The following is a 24,427-nucleotide window of genomic DNA, read 5'->3' as shown; positions in this document are numbered from 1 at the left end:
TTATAGTGGTTCCCCTCACAGATTGAGAGTACTCCACTCCCCTTTCAACACGAAAGAGAATTTCAGTAAAATGTTAGATTCCTAGACAAGACACCTTAAGGTCTTTCTATCTATTCTAACACACCAAGAACAATCCTCTTGGATTTACAATGTTTAAAGTCCAATCGAGACTCAGTTTCTCACAAATGGACCTCTGGTATCCACACACCGGATAACAAGGATAAACCTTACAAACTTATCCTTAACAATCCTAAGAATAGGTTGTAATCAAGGAATATAATTCTGAATAATTTGAATAAGATTAGATAGATGAAAATTGAAGTATATCAATTAAATAATTGATCTTCTCCTGTGTAACACTCAAATCTCACAGTAATTACACAAGTGTTCTTTGTATGAAATGAAACTATAATGCAGAAAATGACAGTTTGTGCAAGGTTTCACTTTTAAGAAAGTTTGGATGAACACTTAGAAAGTTTGAGAGAATGAGTGTAAAATGATTTAAAATTTTGCAAGGAGGTGATTTTGAAATCTGAAACATTATGTTTATATAATGTCTAAAACACCGCCTCAGATGAATGCAATAATCCAAAAGATGCCATGTTTCATGATGAAGAGACCATAGGAGTTTTCATGAAAAGATGCAAGTATTTTTCATTCTGGATCAGTGGTAATCGGTTACCTTAAATAGGGTAACCGGTTACATGCATTCAACGTTACAAAATAATTTGAATTTTGCTTGAGGTAACCGGTTACCTTAAATTGGATAACCGGTTACATGGTTCCAACATTAACAAAGATTTGAAAAATTACACAGAGTAATTGGTTACTCACATATTGATAACCGGTTACCTTAAAACAGTTTTGAAAAAATAACTTAAAAATGAAGTGTGGTGGTTTGTTGATGCATAAAACTATTTTCAATGATTATGATATGAATGTAACATGTTGGGAACACTTGTATAACTATCTAGAGGTCAAGTGTTAGCTTAATCCATGTGAAAGCTGAATCTTCATGTGATTCACCGAGACTTAATCATTTGATGGAAACTTCATACACGAGCTTTAAAACTTGATCAATCTTTTTGTTAATCTGACTTGAGCTATGAAGCAAGGTTTGTCATCATCAAAATATCTGAGCAGTCATGTCTCCACAATCTCCCCCTTTTTGATGATGACAACCCAAAAACAATGAAGATGTGATCCCGTGGTGTTTCTCTATCAACAGCTCCCCCTTAAACTATGCTCCCCCTTAATTGAAGAATTAAGGAGTTTTGAATTTTGCATTTTCGTTAGAGAAACACAACCAGCCAGGAAATATCATAGTAATAGTTTCTCTTCTTCTCCCCCTTTGTCATTAACAAAAAGGGTGAAACAAGAGATAAGATAAATAAGCATGCATACATAATAGTCTAAACATCACATTCCAAAAAAAAACTTCAACCATAAGATATACCAATATTTGTAACAAGGTCTGAACATAGAACTGGAATGATACGAACATCAAAAACAAGCATAAACTAGTGACACAACAAAAACAGCAAAACAACAAAACAACAAAAACAAGTTTAATCACTTTACGACATTTCATCTCCTTCATCCTCTTCATCCTCGTCTTCATCAGCACTTTCCTCCACACCTTCTTCACTCGGGTTAGGTTGGCGGTTTAAGGAGAGAAAAAGTTTTCTGAGGGACTTGATGCCACGCTGAGTAACCCGGTGGTTGTGGTGCATAGTAGTCTCAATAGAAAGCATTTTATCATATATCCTTGCATTTGAAATATCACCTTCTTGATTGGTTGGAGGAGCAGCAGGGGTGACCGAATCTTTGTATTGATATACTCCATTAGGACCAATACCAATCCCAGTATTCTTCGTGATGGTTACCTGTTATTTCACCGTTTCTGACAAACATGGAGGTTTTAGGTTCCCTCTGAAGCGGAACACCCGAGAATTCAAGGATTCTTGAAACAAAGCAGCCATATGGAAGTCCACCACTCAAGGAAAGTTGATGCATCATGTGGTAGTAAATAACGTGTGACCAGTTAATCTTTAGATTCAACTTCATGGCTCTAATCAACTGTAACTTAAGTTCACTAACTTGAGAGTGATTAGAGTGTTTAGGTACCAGCACATATGCGAGGACGTAGTGGAGCATCCTATCGCTTACCGACAACATATTTGCATATTTTACAACTCTTGAAGATTCTGAGCGTTGCCGGCTCATGAGGTTGGCCTGAGTACCTCTAGAGATGGACACAAAATATTCCAGGCTATTATAGTTTTCCCAAGCAGCATGGTCAGGTTCGAGGCCATGACGAAATATATGTCCGTTCGAAGGTATTCCAAGACACTGCCCTAGTGAAGGAATATCCAGAGAAATTTCCATATTCTTCACCTTTTCCCAAAACGCCAAATCTCCAAAATCATCAGTGCCAAACTTAATGGATGAGTAGAATTCTCTAATCAAATCTGGGTAGTAATCTCCTATATCCGAAACTACTTTATCTACTCCAGAGTTATGCAGCAATGTTTCAAAATTAAAATTGTGCGAAGGAAAGTCTTGAAATTTGACGTACTTTACCGGCATGAGGGTCCGAGTCTGGATAACATAGCTTAATCGCCGAGACTTAACACTTCCAGCTTGGTGTTCTTGATGAGAGGATTCTTCACCCATTTTCTTCTTCCCCTTATCTGTTCTAGGAGGAGCCATGGAGATTTTGAAGGTTAGGGTTTAGGAAAGGGTTTTCTGAATTGGTTGGATATGGAGTATGATGAGCTGAAAGAGATATAGTGGGATAAGTAGCTTTGGGTGAGTGATAATGGAGCTAGGGTTTTGAAAGGGAGAAGGAGGGTTTTGGAAAGGAAGATAAAGGTTGAAGAGAGAGAGCTTAATGTGTGAAGTGATTAAAACAATTGAAATAAAGTAACACTAAACATTTTAGCATATATATATAATAAAAAGGTCACATGATTTTTTTTTTAAAAACAAAATTTTGGTGGGTGCAGTGTTAATCGGTTACTCAATGGGGAGTAACCGGTTACACAGTGAGAAAAAAGTGTAAGAAAACTGAAAACGTGCAGGGTAATCGGTTATCCATAATGGACTAACCGGTTACACAGTGAGGAAAACGTGATTTTTACACAGAAAACAACAGGGTAATCGGTTATCCAAATGTGAGTAACCGGTTACACATAGTGAAATTTTAGAAAAATAGGCAAAAATGAGCAGGGTAACCGGCTATCCAAAGTGAAGTAACCGGTTACACAGTGGCAAAAAGCACATATACACACAAAAAAAATCACAAACATTAAGAAGGATTGGGAACTTGTGTACCTTGGCCTTATGCGGTGAATAATTTTGAAATAGTTATATGTCACCTTCATCAAGAATGCCAAGTTCTCTTCGAATCTTATAGAATGGTTCTTTTGCGAGCGGCTTTGTGAAGATATCCTCCAGTTGGTTATGAGTATCGACAAAGGTAACTTCGACATCGCCTTTAAGCACATGATCACGAAGGAAATGGTGTCGAATGTCTATGTGTTTGGTCATTGAGTGCATGACCGGATTCTTTGTGATATTAATCGCACTTGCGTTGTCGCATCGGAGTGGTATGCATCCAAGATCGATTCCATAGTCACTTAATTGTTGCTTTAGCCAAAGATTTTGGGCACAACAACTGCCTGCTGCTATGTTTTCTGCTTCAGCCGTACTAAGAGCAACACACGCTTGTTTCTTACAGGACCATGAGACTAAAGCATTACCAAGGATGTGACAAGTTCCACTAGTACTTTTTCTATCTGTTTTATAACCTGCATAATTCGCGTCAGAATAACCAATTAACTTACAAACACTACCTTTAGGATACCATAATCCAACGTTGGTTGTTCCCTTGAGGTACTTCATGATTCTCTTGACTGCCGTGAGATGTGACTCCTTAGGATTTGCTTGGAATTGAGCACATAAACACACACTAAACATTATGTCAGGACGGCTTGCCATCAAATATAATAAAGAACCAATCATACCTTAATACTTCGTGATATCAATTGACACACCCGATTCGTCTTGATCAACATAAGTTCCAAAGCCCATTGGTGTTGACATTGCTTTACACCCATCCATGTCAAATCTCTTTAACAGTTCTCTGCATTACTTTGATTGGTTGATAAAAATTCCGTCTTTTAGTTGCTTGATTTGCAATCCAAGGAAGTAGTTCATCTTCCCCATCATAGACATTTCAAATTCACCATGCATTATCAACGCAAATTCTTCACATAGTTCTTTGTTGGATGAACCGAAGATTATGTCGTCTACGTAGACTTGCACAAGTAAGGTATTCCCTTTTATCTTCTTGATGAATAAAGTCTTGTCTACTTTGCCTTTCTCAAAGCCTTTTTCACACAGAAAATTGCTTAGACGATCATACCACGCCCTTGGTGCTTGTTTTAATTCATAGAGCGCTTTCTTCAGTTTGTATACATGTGAAGGATGCTTGAAGTCTTCAAAGCCCGGGGGTTGTTTGACATAGACTTCTTCGTTGATGTAGCCATTTAAGAAGGCGCTTTTGACGTCCATTTGAGAAAGCTGAAAATTCATTGAACATGCGTAAGCAAGTAATAAACGAATAGCTTCTAACCTTGCAACCGGAGCGAAAGTTCCCTCAAAGTCGATTCCTTCTTCTTGATTGTACCCTTGAGCGACCAATATTTCTTTGTTTCGAATAATTATTCCATTCTCATCAAGCTTGTTCTTAAACACCCATCTTGTTCCAATGATGTGCTTATCACTTGGTCTAGAAACAAGTTCCCAAACTTGATTTCTCTCGAACTGGTTTAATTCTTCTTGCATAGAAACAATCCATTGATCATCTTCTAGAGCTTCATCAATTTTGGAAGGTTCTATTTGCGAGACGAACACCATGTTTAAGCATGCATCCTTGAGATTCAATCTTGTAGCAACACCTTGACTAATGTCACCAATTACTTTGTCAATGGGATGATCTCTATGAGTTCTCCATTCCTTAGGTAGATCATTTTCATTTGACTCTTGTTGAATCGATGCTTCTTGATCCTTGTTTGAAGTATCTTCTCTAGGAATTTCTACAACATCATCATCATCATCACAAACAACAATTTCCTCTTTCGAGGGGTTAGATTCGTCAAACATAGCATGCATGGATTCTTCTATATTTAAAATTCTTTTATTATAAATTCTATATGCCTTACTTGTAAGAGAATAACCGAGAAAAATACCTTCATCCGATTTTTCGTCGAACTTACCAAGGTTGTCTTTGTCATTGTTTAGGATGAAGCACTTGCATCCAAAGATGTGAAAGAAAGAGATGTTGGGTTTCCTTCCTTTGAAGAGTTCATATGGATTCTTCTTTAGGATAGGTCTTATGTTAACTCTATTGCTTACAAAACACGTCATGCTAACCGCATCTGCCCAAAAATACTTAGGAAGATTTGAGTCGCTAAGCATTGTTCTTGCAAGTTCCACCAATGACCTATTCTTTCTTTCAACTACTGCATTTTGTTGTGGAGTCCTTGGAGCCGAGAAGTTGTGAAATATTCCTTGATCTTCGCAAAAATCTTCAAAGGAGGTATTCTGGAATTCTCCACCATGATCGCTTCTTATGGAGGCAATTGTTAAGGATTTCTCATTTTGAATTTGTTTTGCATACTTCTTGAATGCTTTGAATGCATCACTTTTCTGCACTAAAAAGAAAGTCCAAGTATATCTAGAATAATCATCAACAATAACTAAAGCATATAAGTTACCTCCGAAGCTTCTTGTTCTTGATGGACCAAATAAGTCCATGTGTAACAGTTGTAGTGTCCTAGAAGTGGACACCACATTTTTGGATGTGAAAGTTGACTTGGTTTGCTTCCCCTTTTGACATGCATCGCAAAGCCTATCTTTTATGAATTTTATCTTTGGCAATCCAATGACAAGGTCATGTTTTACTAACTTATTTACGTGCTCCATGTGAATGTGAGCAAATCTCTTATGCCATAACCATGAGTCGTTGTTATTTTCCACAAGACACTTAACCTTCAAAGAAACATCGTCAAGGGAAATCATGAAAATATTATTTACTCGCTTACCTATATGCATTACCTCTTGTTTGATTTCGTCTTCAATTAAGCATTCATCTTTTGTGAACCTTATTTTGAATCCTTTGTCACAAAGTTGGCTTATGCTTAAGAGATTGTGCTTTGGTCCTTCGACATATAGCACATCTTCGATGGATATGAAATTTGGTGCACCTACTTTTCATATGCCAAGAATTCTTCCTTTGTTGTTATCTCCATAAGTAACATAACCCTTGGCCTTAAGCTTTAGATCTGAAAATTTGTGCACATCACCGGTCATATGCTTGGAGTATCCACTATCCAAATACCAAAGATTTGTTGTGGCCTTCAAGCAAACCTACAAAACAAAGTTAAGTTTTGTTAGGTACCCAAATTGCTTTGGGTCCTTTATAATTAGTTCCTTTTTCAACCCATACATAATGCCTTTTTGCTACACTAAAATTTCTAATGTAGCAAGCATTAGGTGTATGGCCAATAATACCACAATAAAAACAGGTTGGTTCAAAATTGCTTTTGTATCTAGGAACGAAATACTTTTTCTTGATAAACTTTTCCTTTTTAGGATGTTGATGCCCAACTTTTGGTGTGTTGACTCTTTCTTTTGGAGGTTGATCCTTAGGCCTTACAAAGATAGTTTTACTTGTACTTGGTTTAGAAAATTTGGAGTAACCAAGTCCACTTTTGTCATTTGAGTACCTTTGTTGGCTAAGAACCCCTTCCAAACCAATTTGTCCGTTTTCATATCTTTCAAGGACTCTTTTAAGTTGGACAATTTGGAATGAGAGAGACTCACACTCTAGACATACAAAACTCTTCTTTTCACTAATCATCTCTTGTTTCTTATTTTCAAAAACTTCAACCTTTTCTTCCAAGGAAGAGATTTGTTTCTTTTTAGATGATATAGTTTTATAAAGAATTTTGCACTCATTTAACAATTCATTAATTGCATCTTGTGCATCATCATCAAAAAGAGAAAAATTATTACTAACCTCTTCTTCATCATAGGAATGATGTGAAGCCATTAGCGCCATGTTTGCACATTCCTCGCTATCCGATCCAGATGAAGAGCTAATTTCATTGTCCTCCCATGCAAGATATGCCTTTTTATTCTTGAAGTCCTTCTTGCTCTTGAATCCTCCTTTCTTTGAAAGTTTAGGACATTCCGGCTTTATGTGGCCTTATTTTCCACATTCGTAGCATGTTACATCTTGCGTAGATATGGTGGCCTCCTTCTTCCTGAAATGTCTATTATTTTTAGCGTTAAAGGATTTATCATTTTTGTTAAAGAACTTACCGAGCCTTTTAACCAGGAGCATGAAATTCTCATCTTCTTCCAATGCGTCATCATCTTTATCTTCTTTTGAGTCTACCTTCAAGGCAATCCCTTTAGATTTCTTTTCTTGGCTTTCATGTTTCTCAAGCCTACCAAGTTCTAACTCATGTTCTTGAAGTTTTCCAAAGAGAGATGCGAACGTCATTGTTGAGAGACTTTTCTTTTCGGAGATAGCCGTCACTTTTGGTTGCCATTCTCGAGTCAATGATCTTAGTACTTTCAGATTGAGATCGTCATTCGTAAATGTTTTTCCGAGAGAAATCAGGTGGTTTATCAAGTGAACAAATCTCTTTTGTAGCGCCCCGATGGATTCTCCGGGCAGCATTCTAAACATCTCATATTCTTGACTTAATGTATTCAACCTTGATCTCTTTACTTCGGTGGTGCCTTCATGTGTCTCCACTAAGGTGTCCCATATTTCTTTTGCCGACTTGCATTGAGAGATGCGGAAGAACTCATCCATGCTCAAAGCACTTTGAAGAATGTTTATTGCTTTCTTTTCATTTAAGATTTTTTTCTTATCATCTTCATCGTACGAAATTTTTATCTTTGGAGTACCAACGCCATTGATCACACTCGTAGGATTATGTGGGCCATTTTCAACGGCTTCCCATATGCCTTCTCCTTGGGCTTCTAGATGTGCCTTCATACGGATCTTCCAGAAATCAAAATATTCTCCAGAGAATAGTGGTGGTTTGTTACTACTTCCACCGTCTTTAAAAACCGGATTCGTGCTTGGGGAAGCCATGCAGATCTTTTAGGAACAGGTTACCTATAACCTGCTCTGATGCCAATTGTAAGTTTAAGGAGTGCCTTAGAGGGGGGTGAATGAGACACTTAGAGTATTTTCCAGATTTTTGACGATTTATGACTTTTACTTTCTGAGTAGCTTAAGTGATGTAAAAGCGGTAAAGTGCGGAAAGTAAATGACACAGAGATTTATAGTGGTTCCCCTCACAGATTGAGAGTACTCCACTCCCCTTTCAACCCGAAAGAGAATTTCACTAAAATGTTAGATTCCTAGACAAGACACCTTAAGGTTTTTCTATCTATTCTAACACACCAAGAACAATCCTCTTGGATTTACAATGTTTAAAGTCCAATCGAGACTCAATTTCTCAAAAATGGACCTCTTGTATCCACACACCGGATAACAAGGATAAACCTTACAAACTTATCCTTAACAATCCTAAGAATAAGTTATAATCAAGGAATATAATTCTGAATAACTTGAATAAGATGAGATAGATGAAAATTGAAGTATATCAATTAAATAATTGATCTTCTTCTGTGTAACACTCAAATCTCACAATAATTACACAAGTGTTCTTTGTATGAAATTAAACTATAATGCAGAAAATGACAGTTTGTGTAAGGTGTAACACCCCAATAAAAATAAGATAATTATTTGATTTAAATTAATATTATATTTATTAATTTAATTAAATAATTGGAATTTATTGGATTATTATTATTATTATTTTGGAATAATAATTATTGGAAAATATATAAGTGTGAAATAAGGAAAAAGAATCCCATTTTCGGTAAAAAGAGTTTTTACGTGAAACAGAGAAGCGGCTGAAAAGTGGAAAGTGGAGAAAGGGCAAAGAGGAAGAGCAAGGGCAAAGGTTGGAGAAGAGAAAAACTTGGAGCTCAAAGAATTGCCGGATTAATCAGGTAAGGGGGGTTTTTCGTCGTTTAATGGGTATTATGGGTTAGCATGTAATGGGTAGTGATAAACCGTTGAATTGACCCTAATTGGGATTTGGAATGCTGAGAAATTGTGATGAATAAGTTGTGTGAAAACTGTAATTGAATCGATAATGGTGTGTGTCGTAAATTGCTGGACGTGTAGCTTTTTACGGAATTGGAATCGGAGGTCCGGAAGTCCTCCAACGGCGGAAAATGCGGAGAATTCTGCATTCTGCTTGGTGTTAGCGCAGGAACAGCTTTCTGTCTTGCGTTAACCGGTTAACCCAGGGTGTTAACCGGTTAACACTGTTATAAATTGTGAAAACTGCTGTTTTGTCTGCGTTAACCGGTTAACCCAGGACGTTAACCGGTTAACACTGTTGCGTTTTGCCAGAAAGTGTGTTTGTGCTGCGTTAACCGGTTAACCCAGGGCGTTAACCGGTTAACACTGTTGAAAAGTGGAAAAATGGATATTTTAAATGTTATGTGTATATGTGATGATTGGCCTATATCGGTGTGTGATATAGTAGGGATTATTCCCGCTGTTTTGAGCAGTATAGGTATTAGTAGAGTGTGCTAATACTGTGATTAATTAATTGACACGATATGATGTTTGATGAATGTGTGGATGATGTATGATGGTATGCATAATGCTATGAGTATATATATTACGCATGTGTTTGTGAATGGACTATTTTATGGCTTAGAGTGTGAGCATATGTCCATTGTGGATTATTGTTGATGATGTTGCATTGCTAGGTGAATTAGCATGCATATTGTGGCCTTTATGGTGGTAGCTAATTCCCATGGTGAGGAATTAGTGATGTTAGTCATTTTGGACTGTTGTTGATGTTTGCATGCTAGGTGAATTAGCGTGCATAGCATGGCCCTTGGGGTGGTAGCTAATTCCCATGGTGAGGAATTAGTGATGTGAGTCACTAGGTCTCAAATGAGTGGGACTAGTGAGCTTGGTAGCCGTACCTGGATTTGGTCGGTGAAGTTGAACTATATGTTCACGAATAGTCGGTACCGCATGCATGGAGTTTCATTGCATAGTGTATGTATGGCGTATAATATGAATGGATGTATTCCAGTATGATACGTGTGTTTGTGTTGATATTGAGTATGAGTTGCATTGGTATTGAGTATGATATTTGAGTTGATGTGCCGTTACTGAATGTGTGATGTGATTAGGGTGATTAATGTGTTAAATTACTTAACATGACATGATATTTTATAATGCTTATTATATCGATTGAGGAACTCACCCTTACAACTATTTTTCAGGTAACGAGTAGTGATTGAGTTGAAGCTAGTGCTTGGAGTCTAGTGTAGTCTCCTTAGTGGGTCATGCTCTGATAGATGTAACATCGGGATGGGATGTTTTAATTGTTTTATCGTTGGTGGTGAACCAGTTTACATGTATTGTGTTACATGTTTTGAATGATCGATTTGATCTCTATTCGTTGCGTATTATGCAAATGTTTTATGTTTTGAGTTAATAAAAGAGCATGACAGTTATTTTAACGATTGGTGTGAAGTGTTTGTGTAACACCCTTAATTGCATATTTACTCTGATTGATATATGTTGTTATTTTAATTAAATATTTGGGGTAATTTAGAAGGGTGTTACATTAGTGGTATCAGAGCATAGTCGGTCGAGTCGAGTCGTAATTATTCTGTTCCCCTGTACGGGATAGGTGTTGTGTAACCCTATCAGTACTCATTGTTTTAGCTTGTTGGGTTTTCAGAATAAAGATGGCTGGAAGAGGTAGAGACGATGCTGCGATTGCTGAGGCTCTGGGTATGCTAGCTGGAGTACTTGGAGGGAATCCGAATGTTGTGGGAATGGGAGCTGCTCGTCAACTGAGTGAGTTCCAGAAGAACAATCCTCCAATGTTCAAGGGAGCATACGATCCAGATGGCGCTCAGAAGTGGTTGAAGGAGATCGAGAGAATCTTCCGAGTGACTGAGTGTGCCGATAACCAGAAGGTCAGGTTCGGTACGCATATGCTGTCAGAGGAAGCTGATGATTGGTGGGTTGCTACCCGCACTGAGTTGGAATCTGCTGGGAATACTGAGATCACTTGGGCTGTGTTCAGAGAGAGATTCCTGAGGAAGTACTTTCCAGAAGATGTCAGAGGAAAGAAAGAGATAGAGTTCTTAGAATTGAAGCAGGGTAACAAGTCTGTTACTGAGTATGCTGCTAAGTTCACAGAGCTGTCAAAGTATTACACTCCCTATGATGAGGCTACTGGGGAATTTTCGAAATGTGTGAAGTTTGAGAACGGGTTGCGTCCTGAGATCAAGCAGGCTATTGGGTATCAGAGGATTAGAGTGTTTTCTGATCTGGTTGACTGTTGCAGGATTTTTGAACAGGATACCAAGGCCAGAGCGGAGAGTTATCAGCAGAGGGTTGATAGGAAAGGCAAGAATCAGAATGATCGTGGGAAACCGTATGCAACTGGCAAAGGTTTCCAGAGACAGAGTGGGATGAAGAGGCCTAGTGGGGGAGACTCCAGTGCCCCTGCTAAGTGTTACAGATGTGGTCAGGCTGGACATCGTTTCCATGAGTGTACCAGTGCTGAGAAGAAGTGTTTCAAGTGTGGCAAAGGTGGTCACTTGGCTGCAGAGTGCCGGTTGAAGACTATGACTTGTTTCAACTGTGGAGAGGTGGGTCATATTAGCCCACAGTGTCCTAAGCCGAAGAAAGAGAACCAGTCGGGAGGCAAGGTCTTTGCTTTATCGGGTTCTGAGACTTTTGCAGATGATCGTTTGATCCGAGGTACGTGTTATATTAATGGCTTTCCTCTTGTAGCTATTATTGACACAGGTGCGACTCATTCCTTTATATCTTTGGATTGTGCTGTGAAACTTAAATTAGAGATATCTGAGATGCATGGTAGTATGGTGATTGATACTCCTGCGAAGGGTTCAGTGACTACTACTTCAGTTTGTTTAAATTGTCCTTTGAGTATTTTTGGTAGAGACTTTGGGATGGACCTAGTGTGTCTTCCACTAGTGCAGATTGATGTTATTCTGGGTATGAACTGGTTGGTGTGTAACCGAGTTTATATCAACTGTTTTGATAAGACTGTGATCTTTCCTGAGATTGAAGAAGGAAAGGATTTGTTTCTATCAGCAAGGCAGGTGAATGAGGCAGTAGCAGATGGGGCAGAGTTGTTTATGCTGTTAGCGACTTTGGAGGCTAAAGATAAACTGGCGATTTGCGATCTAGCCGTGGTGTGTGATTTTCCTGATGTGTTTCCAGAAGAAGTGAATGAATTACCGCCAGAGCGTGAAGTTGAGTTCTCGATTGATTTGGTACCTGGTACTAGACCGATATCGATGGCTCCGTACCGTATGTCTGCTGTTGAGTTAACTGAATTGAAGAGTCAGTTGGAAGATCTGTTGGATAAGAAATTTATTCGTCCGAGTGTGTCACCGTGGGGTGCACCAGTGTTGTTGGTTAAGAAGAAAGAAGGTACTATGAGGTTGTGTGTGGACTACAGGCAACTGAACAAAGTGACGATCAAGAATCGGTATCCTTTGCCGAGGATTGATGATTTGATGGATCAGTTGGTTGGTACGAGTGTGTTCAGCAAAATAGATTTGAGATCGGGTTATCATCAGATACGTGTGAAAACTGAGGATATCCAGAAGACTGCTTTCAGAACAAGGTATGGACATTATGAGTATTCTGTAATGCCTTTTGGTGTGACTAATGCGCCTGGAGTATTTATGGAGTATATGAATAGGATTTTCCATCCGTACCTAGACAAGTTTGTTGTGGTGTTTATTGATGACATTTTGGTGTATTCGAAATCTGAAGAAGAGCATGCTGAGCATTTGAGAGTGGTTTTAGGAGTTCTACGAGAAAAGAAGTTATTTGCTAAACTGTCGAAATGTGAATTTTGGTTAGAAGAGGTTAGTTTTCTTGGTCATGTGATTTCAAGAGGTGGTGTTGCTGTTGATCCTTCTAAGATAGAAGCGGTATCTAAGTGGGAAGCTCCGAAGTCTGTTGCTGAGATTCGAAGTTTCCTTGGTTTGGCTGGTTATTATAGGAAGTTTATTGAGGGATTTTCTAAGTTGGCGTTACCGTTGACGATGTTGACTAGAAAGGGGCAAGCGTTTGTTTGGGACTCAAAGTGTGAAGAAGGTTTCCAAGAGTTAAAGAGAAGGCTAACTACTGCTCCTATTCTGATATTACCGAGTTCGTCGGAATCATTTGAGGTTTACTGTGATGCTTCATTGTTGGGCTTGGGTGGTGTGTTGATGCAGAATAAGCAGGTTATAGCTTATGCTTCGAGACAACTGAGGGTTCATGAGAGGAACTATCCGACGCACGATTTAGAGTTGGCAGCTGTGGTGTTTGTTTTGAAGTTATGGAGGCATTACTTGTACGGGTCAAGATTTGAGGTTTTCAGTGACCATAAAATTTTAAAGTATTTGTTTGATCAGAAAGAGCTGAATATGAGACAGAGGAGATGGTTAGAGTTTCTGAAGGATTATGACTTTGGTTTGAATTACCATCCGGGTAAAGCAAACGTAGTGGCTGATGCATTGAGTCGGAAATCATTGCATATGTCTATGTTAATGGTTAAGGAATTGGATTTAATTGAACAGTTTAGAGACTTGAGTTTGGTGTGTGAGAGTACTCACAATAGTGTTAAATTGGGAATGTTGAAGTTAACGAGTAGTATTCTGGATGAGATCAGAGAGGGTCAGAAATCCGATGTGCTTTTGGTTGATAAGTTGACTCTAGTGAATCAAGGTCAAGGTGGTGAATTCAGAGTTGATGAGAATGGTGTTTTGAAATTTGGTAATCGGGTGTGTATTCCGGATGTGACCGAACTTAAGAAGAGTATTCTTGAGGAAGGACATCGTAGTGGCCTGAGTATTCATCCTGGGGCTACGAAGATGTATCATGATTTGAAAAAGTTATTTTGGTGGCCGGGAATGAAAAGAGAAATTGCGAGTTTTGTTTATTCTTGTTTGACTTGTCAGAAGTCAAAGATTGAGCATCAGAAGCCGTCTGGACTAATGCAACCGTTGGCTATTCCAGAGTGGAAGTGGGATAGTATCAGTATGGATTTTGTTTCTGGTTTACCGAGGACGATTAAGAATTTTGAAGCCATTTGGGTGATTGTTGACAGATTGACGAAATCGGCTCATTTCATTCCGATCAGAATGGATTATCCGTTAGAGAGATTAGCCGAGTTGTATATTGAGAAGATTGTAAGTTTGCATGGTATTCCGTCGAGTATTGTTTCGGACAGAGACCCGAGATTTACATCGAAGTTCTGGGAAGGTTTGCAGAAGGCTTTGGGAACTAAGCTGAGATTGAGTTCTACATATCATCCGCAGACTGATGGTCAGACTGAGAGGACGATTCAGTCATTAGAGGATCTTTTGAGAGCTTGTGTTTTGGAAAAGGGAGGTGCTTGGGATTGTTATTTGCCTTTGATTGAGTTTACCTACAACAATAGTTTTCATTCGAGCATTGGTATGGCACCGTTTGAAGCTTTGTATGGTAGAAGATGTCGGACGCCTCTATGTTGGTATGAGTCCGGTGAGAGTGCTGTGGTTGGACCGGAGATTGTTCAACAAACTACGGAAAAGATTAAGATGATTCAGGAGAAGATGAGAATTGCTCAGAGTCGTCAGAAGAGTTATCACGATAAAAGGAGGAAGTCACTTGAGTTTCAAGAGGGAGATCATGTGTTTCTTCGTGTTACTCCGATAACTGGGGTTGGTCGAGCTTTGAAGTCAAAGAAGTTGACACCTCGATTTATTGGTCCTTATCAGATTTTGGAGAGGATAGGGGAAGTAGCTTATCGTATCGCTTTACCGCCGTCACTTGCGAATTTGCATGAGGTTTTTCATGTGTCTCAGTTGAGGAGGTACATTCATGATCCGTCGCATGTAGTCCAAGTAGATGATGTACAGGTGAGAGATAACCTGACTGTTGAAACATCACCTATGAGGATCGAGGATCGAGAGTTGAAGCAGTTGTGGGGTAAAGAGATTGCCTTGGTGAAGGTAGCTTGGGGAGGACCAGCAGGTGGCAATGTGACTTGGGAACTGGAGAGTCAGATGAAGGAATCTTATCCTGAATTATTCGCTTGAGGTATGTTTTCGAGGACGAAAACTCTTTTAGTGGGGGAGAGTTGTAACACCCCAATAAAAATAAGATAATTATTTGATTTAAATTAATATTATATTTATTAATTTAATTAAATAATTGGAATTTATTGGATTATTATTATTATTATTTTGGAATAATAATTATTGGAAAATATATAAGTGTGAAATAAGGAAAAAGAATCCCATTTTTGGTAAAAAGAGTTTTTACGTGAAACAGAGAAGCGGCTGAAAAGTGGAAAGTGGAGAAAGGGCGAAGAGGAAGAGCAAGGGCAAAGGTTGGAGAAGAGAAAAACTTGGAGCTCAAAGAATTGCCGGATTAATCAGGTAAGGGGGGTTTATCGTCGTTTAATGGGTATTATGGGTTAGCATGTAATGGGTAGTGATAAACCGTTGAATTGACCCTAATTGGGATTTGGAATGCTGAGAAATTGTGATGAATAAGTTGTGTGAAAACTGTAATTGAATCGATAATGGTGTGTGTCGTAAATTGCTGGACGTGTAGCTTTTTACGGAATTGGAATCGGAGGTCCGGAAGTCCTCCAACGGCGGAAAATGCGGAGAATTCTGCATTCTGCTTTGTGTTAGCGCAGGAACAGCTTTTTGTCTTGCGTTAACCGGTTAACCCAGGGTGTTAACCGGTTAACACTGTTATAAATTGTGAAAACTGCTGTTTTGTCTGCGTTAACCGGTTAACCCAGGACGTTAACCGGTTAACACTGTTGCGTTTTGCCAGAAAGTGTGTTTGTGCTGCGTTAACCGGTTAACCCAGGGCGTTAACCGGTTAACACTGTTGAAAAGTGGAAAAATGGATATTTTAAATGTTATGTGTATATGTGATGATTGGCCTATATCGGTGTGTGATATAGTAGGGATTATTCCCGCTGTTTTGAGCAGTATAGGTATTAGTAGAGTGTGCTAATACTGTGATTAATTAATTGACACGATATGATGTTTGATGAATGTGTGGATGATGTATGATGGTATGCATAATGCTATGAGTATATATATTACGCATGTGTTTGTGAATGGACTATTTTATGGCTTAGAGTGTGAGCATATGTCCATTATGGATTATTGTTGATGATGTTGCATTGCTAGGTGAATTAGCATGCATATTGTGGCCTTTATGGTGGTAGCTAATTCCCATGGTGAGGAATTAGTGATGTTAGTCATTTTGGACTGTTGTTGATGTTTGCATGCTAGGTGCATTTGCGTGCATAGCATGGCCCTTGGGGTGGTAGCTAATTCCCATGGTGAGGAATTAGTGATGTGAGTCACTAGGTCTCAAATGAGTGGGACTAGTGAGCTTGGTAGCCGTACCTGGATTTGGTCGGTGAAGTTGAACTATATGTTCACGAATAGTCGGTACCGCATGCATGGAGTTTCATTGCATAGTGTATGTATGGCGTATAATATGAATGGATGTATTCCAGTATGATACGTGTGTTTGTGTTGATATTGAGTATGAGTTGCATTGGTATTGAGTATGATATTTGAGTTGATGTGCCGTTACTGAATGTGTGATGTGATTAGGGTGATTAATGTGTTAAATTACTTAACATGACATGATATTTTATAATGCTTATTATATCGATTGAGGAACTCACCCTTACAACTATTTTTCAGGTAACGAGTAGTGATTGAGTTGAAGCTAGTGCTTGGAGTCTAGTGTAGTCTCCTTAGTGGGTCATGCTCTGATAGATGTAACATCGGGATGGGATGTTTTAATTGTTTTATAGTTGGTGGTGAACCACTTTACATGTATTGTGTTACATGTTTTGAATGATCGATTTGATCTCTATCCGTTGCGTATTGTGCAAATGTTTTATGTTTTGAGTTAATAAAAGAGCATGACAGTTATTTTAACGATTGGTGTGAAGTGTTTGTGTAACACCCTTAATTGCATATTTACTCTGATTGATATATGTTGTTATTTTAATTAAATATTTGGGGTAATTTAGAAGGGTGTTACACAAGGTTTCACTTTTAAGAAAGTTTGGATGAACACTTAGAAAGTTTGAGAGAATGTGTGTAAAATGATTTAAAATTTTGCAAGGAGGTGATTTTGAAATCTGAAAAATTATGTTTATATAATGTCTAAAACAGCTCCTCAGATGAATGCAATAATCCAAAAGATGCCATGTTTCATGATGAAGAGACCATAGGAGTTTTCATGAAAAGATGCAAGTATTTTTCATTCTGGATCAGTGGTAATCGGTTACCTTAAATAGGGTAACCGGTTACATGCATTCAACGTTACAAAATAATTTGAATTTTGCTTGAGGTAACCGGTTACCTTAAATTGGATAATCGGTTACATGGTTCCAACGTTAAGAAAGATTTGAAAAATTACACAGAGTAATCGGTTACTCACATATTGATAACCGGTTACCTTAAAACAGTTTTGAAAAAATAACTTAAAAATGTAGTGTGGTAGTTTGTTGATGCATAAAACTATTTTCAATGATTATGATATGAATGCAACATGTTGGGAACACTTGTATAACTATCTAGAGGTCAAGTGTTACCTTAATCCATGTGAAAGCCGAATCTTCATGTGATTCACCGAGACTTAATCATTTGATGGAAACTTTATACACGAGCTTTAAAACTTGATCAATCTTTTTGTTAATCCGACTTGAGCTATGAAGCAAGGTTTGTCGTCATCAAAATATTTGAGCAGTCATGTCTCTACAAGTTCCAGCACTCTGGAAGTGGTGTCATGTCTGAGCTTCTGATGTGACACCTTTGTCTGTTTTCCAATCTGACACTCCCCATAAACTCTTCCTTCATCAATCTTCAAGTTGGGAATTCCTCTAACAGCTTCAACAGATATAATCCTTTGCATTCCTTTAAGATGCAGATGGCCCAATCTTTGATGCCATATCTTCACTTCTTCTTCTTTGGCTAGAGTTCACATTGATGAATAACCAGTTTCTTGAGAACTCCACATATAGAAGTTGTCCTTAGACCTGACTCCTTTCATGATCACTTCATTTTCTGTATTAGTAATCAGACATTCAGTTTTTGTGAAGTTTATAGTGAGACCTTGGTCACATAGTTGACTGATGCTTATTAGGTTTGCAGTAAGTCCCTTAGCAAGTAGGACATTGTCAAGGTTAGGGACTCTGGGGCAATTAAGTTTATAAATCCCCTTGATTTCACCCTTTGCTCCATCACCAAAGGTTACATAGCTGGTGGCATGAGGATGAAGGCCAGTTAGCAGGTTTTTGTTTCCAGTCATGTGTTTGGAGCACCCACTATCAAAATACCATTCTTCTTTGGCTGAAACTCTGAAGGAAGTGTGAGCTATCAGGTTTGTAACACCAGTCCTAGGAACCCATTCTTTTCTGTTGACAGGTATGTGATGTTTGGGTCTAGGTTGATGATGAGAAAGACTAGGATAGTCATACAACTTATAGCCGAATGGTTTTATATGGCCAAATTTTCCACAGTAATGACATCTCCATCTTTGATGTTTCCCTTTCTGTTGTCTTCCTTTATGATGTTGTGACATATGATGTGACATCTTTGGTTTGCTACCAGTGTGACTGCACTCAGGTTTGGATTTTGGTTTGCTACCAGTGTGACTGCACTCAGGTTTGGATTTTGGTTTGCTACCAGTGTGACTGCACTCATGTTTAGATTCATTGAACCCAATGCCAGACTTGTCTCCTGTCATTTGTCCAGTCTGGAGAATTTTGTCTAAGGTGTCAGATCCATTGTTTAGCATTCTGACATACTTTGTCATCTCATCCAGTTTGGAATTCAAGAACATTGCTTCAGTCTTTAACTTAGAGATGGTTTCCAAGTGTTCTACCTTCTCATTCCCCAGTTGTGTTATCACTTTCTTCTGACTTTCAACTTGTTGACAGACTTCTTCACTTCTGTGACACAACTTTCTGTAGTAGTGGCTAACTCATCAAAGGTTACTTCATCATCACTTGAGTCTTCATCAGAACCCCATCTTCCAGTCAAGGCAGTCACAAGATTTGCAGACTCTTCTGTTTCACTTTCATCAGACCAAGTAGCAGGAAGACTCTTCTTCTGTTTCTTGAGGTAGGTTCCATATTCAGCTCTAATGTGTCCATACCCAACACATTCATGGCACTGAACTCATTTTCCTTCTTTGGACTTACTGATGTCATATGAGATGTTCTTGACATTAGACTTAGACCTTACATCCATCTTTTTCAGAAGTTTGTTGAACTGTCTTCCCAGTAATGCTACATCATTTTCCAGATCTTCATCAGTATCTTGACCACTTTCTTCCTCTTTCTCTTCAGTGTTTGACATGAAGGCTATGCTTTTGACTTTTTTTTCAGATCCATCACACATTCCCATCTCAAATGTTTGGAGGGGTCCAATTAGCTCATCAACTCTCATATTGGAAATGTCTTGAGACTCTTTTATGGTTGTCACTTTCATGGCAAATATCTTAGGAAGTGACCTGAGTATTTTCCTCACTAGCTTTTCATCTGTCATCTTCTCACCTAGGGCTTCTGAGGCATTATCAATTTCAAGGATATTCATATGAAATTCATGAATATTTTCATCTTCTTTCATCCTTAAATTTTCAAACTTGGTAGTGAGCAGCTGCAGTCTAGACATCTTCACTCTAGAGGTGCTTTCATGAGTGGTTTTGAGAATGTTCCAAGCATCTTTAGCCACCTCACAGTTGTTTACCAATCTGAAGATGTTCTTATCTACTCCATTGAATATAGAATTCAATGCTTTAGAGTTCCCAAGGGCTAGATCATCCTCCTCCTTGGTCCATTGTTCCTCAGCCTTCTTGTCAGTTGTAGCTTCTCCTTCCTTAGTAATAATTGGATAGTCCCAGCCTGTTAAAACAACCTTCCAAGCCTTATTATCCAAAGATTTTAGGAAGGCTACCATTCGAGGTTTCTAGTAATCATAGTTGGATCCATCCAAAATAGGTGGTCTGTGAACAGATCCTCCGTCTTTATCCATAGTACCAGAAAGTAGCGTCCCTAGATCTCACCCAGAACTAGAGCAGGATGCCGGCTCTAATACCAATTGAAATTCTGGTATCACATTTGAGATGTTGAAGGTAATGTCACGACACTAATATCTGAATAATACAAACAGGATAAAAGATAAAGAACAGTAATGCAATAGACACAAGCAATTGTTAACCCAGTTCGGTGCAAACTCACCTACGTTTGGGGCCTACCAAGCCAAGAAGGAAATCCACTAAACAGAATCAGTTCAAAGACTCTCAGTAAACAACTTCAAGTTATAGTCTTTTCACCTAATCTCTACCCGTGTGAATTTTACCTAAGAACTCTTAGATATGAAATCCTACTCACTCCCCCTCAATCACAGCAGTGATATAAAACAAGAATTACAATGAAAAGAAGACACTCTTCAAAGACACATACTTTATCTTGCTTAAAAGCTTCAATCAAGTAAACACACACTCATGCTTCGAAGCTTTGAGTGGACAAATTACAACTCAAAAATCAGTCCAATTCAATCATCTATGGATGAATGAATGGCTTACAAAACACACGACCACACAAGACTTAAACCCTTATTCTCTCTCAATATTTCGTTCGTTATTTCTTGTGTATAAAACCAGGTTTTCCATGTCCTTTATATAGAAGCATATGGCTGGGCTTGGACATCATAAAACCCTAAAACTATTTTCCCTTCATATCTTCTCATGACAGCTGATTATATCTCGTTGGAAAATAAGTCAATCTGGTTGTAATTACTGATTGAATGTGTGTTTAATCATCTACCCAATCATACATAGATTAGCATAAAAAACGCAATCACACAATACATAACATCAGACTGAATGTTCTGTATACATATGTCATGACATCGGGTCTAACATCTCAGTAAAATCCGGCATACTCACATTTTAAACAATCCTGCAGGTACATGTTATCTTATGTCAAGACAACACTTGTGACAACTTGTGAATGCTCTAGGTTTTACCAAAATTGCTGCCAACACATAGAACCAACACTTAAAATTAAAGTGCATAAAAGTAAATGGCTTGAAATTAAAACTTAATTGTTAGTTGATTAGAAGTTAGTACTGCTTTTGCTTTGTTTTGTTTAAGTCATTCTTTGGAGAACACTCAACCCACTTATCACAAGCATGGATCCTTGAACCAAGACATCTTCCAAAGGAACGAAAAAAGGCCAAGTTTCCATACAATACCATGAAAGATAGGAGACTTACAATCTTACTAACTAGAATGCTATGCCTTTTATGCCATAAATTTGGCGCTATGTGATGACGTGAAACTATATCACATTTTTGGACTCGATTTAATTAAATTATATTATTATTTGTTTGGATTTATTTCATTTTATTCGAGATTACTGGGTATTTTTCCTTCTATTTATCTCAGGTAATTTATTTGAAGCAAAAGTGAAAAAAGAAGAAAAAGGGGTGCAAAAATAAGGAAAGCAAAAGCCCAGTCCACAATTACAAGCCAGGAGCGCTGAAGTTGTGACGATCGCCACACAAGCTGTGACGAGCGTCACGCCTTACTACCTTGTGTTACGAGCGTAACACATGGTGTGACGCCCGTAACACCCCTCTCCTATATTTTAGGCTCCAGAAGCGCAACAGAGGCACGTTGAAGCCTATTCTTACGCTTGACCCTTGGAACGTGAAGACCATTTTACGGAAAGGACTTTTGGAAACCGTTACAAAGTAGACTAATATAAATAGTTGCTTTTAGCCAACCCTGAAGCTCTCCGTCTCTTTCCGCCGTGCAAGCATATTTTACAGCATTACTTTTCTACAGCTTTCTACTTTATTTGCAATTTTTATTTTCTTTTCCAGTCAAATCTTTTAAGCACTAAATTAATTTTTCACACAATAGTTTCTACACCGGAAACTATTGTGTATCTTTTACTGGATCTAACCTTACGTTAGATCATAGTATTTTATTCTTTCGCTTTTATTTTCCTGTCCGATTGAAGAATTCAAGAACAAATCCAACCGGTCTGTGGTGGAGTGTTCAAGATTGCTATTAATTATTCAGGTTCTTTAATTTATTGTTTTAATTTATATATGCTCTGCATTGCTGTTTATTTATATTGTTTGCCTGAGATGGTTTTATTTAAGCATGATGATTGTTTAGACCTTTTTAGCATGTCCGGCTAATTAAATTAGATATCGGTATGTAAAGTAAGCGGAATGAAGGAATCGAAACTAAGTTGGTTTAATTTCATTTAAAAATAAAGTCACTCTTTTTACGGCCTCAATTTACAGGGTTAATCCCAAAGTTTTTGTACGAGAGTAAAAGACATAAAGAAGTTAAAATCAATAGAACGAAAGTTTGAGTTTTTAACTGGACAGTGTAAATTGGACATTAATTCTAAATCAGGGCGAAAGCAATTTTTAGAGTTAATTAAATTCTAATCTTTTTCAAAAAGTATTTTTAAAGGTTGAATTGAGGACGAGAGTTAAGCATTTAAGTTTAATTATATAATCTAAGTCAACAGAGCGAGAGTTTGAGACGAGGGTGTTTAAACGGTTATTATTTTAATAAAAAGAGTTTCTATAGATTCTATTGTTTTCAAAAAGTGATTTTGGACTTAACTAATAAGTGACAGCTACGTTAATATAAAGTCATAGTCTATTCAACAGAGCGAGAGTTTGAGATAAGATTTTTAATCAATAGTGTCTACTGAAAAGATTTATTTTAAAACCAAGAAACCAACGAAGATTTGATTCCCTAATTACGACAAACTACATACTGATATCCGCTTAATTGATATTTAACTTAGATCTAATTTTAGTTTTACTTTTCCCCCAAACAGTCAAAGTATCATCCTCCTTAGCTTTACGAAGTAACCTTAGAAAACGGTATATCGATTCATAAGTCCCTGTGGGATCGATATCTTTTAAAACTACGCGATAGAACTGTGCACTTGCAGTTAGTACCCCAATTCGACTCATAAAGTCGCGATCAAGTTTTTGGCGCCGTTGCCGGGGACTTTTATTTAGTCGATATCGTAACTCTTCTGTTACGCTGTAGAGACTAAGGCAATTTATTTTTATTTTTCATTTTTTTCTTTCGTTGATTTGTATGCCACACACTCGCTCACAAGGCGAGCCGTTTTACTTACGAATCAACGACATTGAACTATATCTCCGAGTCTTACGAAGAATTCGGGAATATCGTGCTGCAAACAATCTCCCTCCTATCGAAGTGTCCGACCTCAAAAATCTTCTTCCTTCACCGATACCCGAGATGGCTGAACCAGCTCGTGCTCTTCGAGATTACGCCGCTCCATCGCAAGATGAGCCGCATTCGAGTATTGCTCCACCCGCAATCGAAGCAAACAACTTTGAACTTAAGCCTTCGCTGCTACAAGCAGTGCAACAGAATCAATTCTCTGGAAATCCTACCGAGGATCCAAACCTTCATTTATCCGTATTTGTCCAATACGCTGATACTGTTAAAGCTAATGGTGTCACTTCAGAGGCAATTCGACTTCGTCTCTTTCCTTTCTCGTTAAGAGATAAAGCTAGAAGATGGCTTCAGTCTCTTCCTTCCAACTCAGTCACCACATGGAACGAGTTGAAGAAAGTCTTTCTTGCCCGATATTTTCCTCCAAGCAAAACAACTATGTTGAGAGCCCAAATAAATGGATTTAAACAGAAAGATAACGAGTCTCTTTTCGAAGGATGGGAAAGATACAAAGACATGATGAGACTTTGTCCACACCATGGTTTAGAGGACTGGTTAGTAATTCATACCTTCTATAATGGTCTCTTGTACAACACAAGATTAACAATAGACGCCGCCGCAGGTGGTGCGCTTATGGATAAACCTTATGCCGATGCTTATCAACTTATCGAAAGCATGGCCCAAAACCATTATCAGTGGGGAAGCGACCGAACAATGGTAGAAAAACCTCAAACGAAAAGTGGCATGTACGAGATAAGTAGCCTTGATCATGTTAATGCAAAAGTGGAAGCTCTGGCCCAAAAAATTGAAAGTTTAAATGTATCACCTCCAGCCACCGTGGTTGCCGCAACTCAAAATTGCAAAGTCTGTGGAATCCAAGGTCACACTCCTGCAGATTGTCAACTCCTAACAGGAATCCAAGCAGAACAAGTGAATTATGCTCAAGGAAATCCCTACTCATACCTATAACTC

The 24,427-nt window shown here is 38.2% G+C and overlaps 1 non-coding gene across 1 annotated transcript; it reads right to left on the bottom strand.

Moving 5' to 3' along the window:
* Nucleotides 1-23,893: 23,893 nt before the first annotated feature.
* Nucleotides 23,894-24,000, bottom strand: LOC127099141 (small nucleolar RNA R71). Its single transcript, XR_007793689.1, has one exon. It is a non-coding gene; the product is annotated as a small nucleolar RNA R71 (small nucleolar RNA).
* Nucleotides 24,001-24,427: the final 427 nt, after the last annotated feature.

This window comes from Lathyrus oleraceus, chromosome 6, assembly GCF_024323335.1.
Source record: "Lathyrus oleraceus cultivar Zhongwan6 chromosome 6, CAAS_Psat_ZW6_1.0, whole genome shotgun sequence".
Lineage (NCBI taxonomy): Eukaryota > Viridiplantae > Streptophyta > Magnoliopsida > Fabales > Fabaceae > Lathyrus > Lathyrus oleraceus.
Note: the sequence above shows the minus strand (reverse complement) of the source record. Positions and strands in the feature narration are given on the sequence as shown.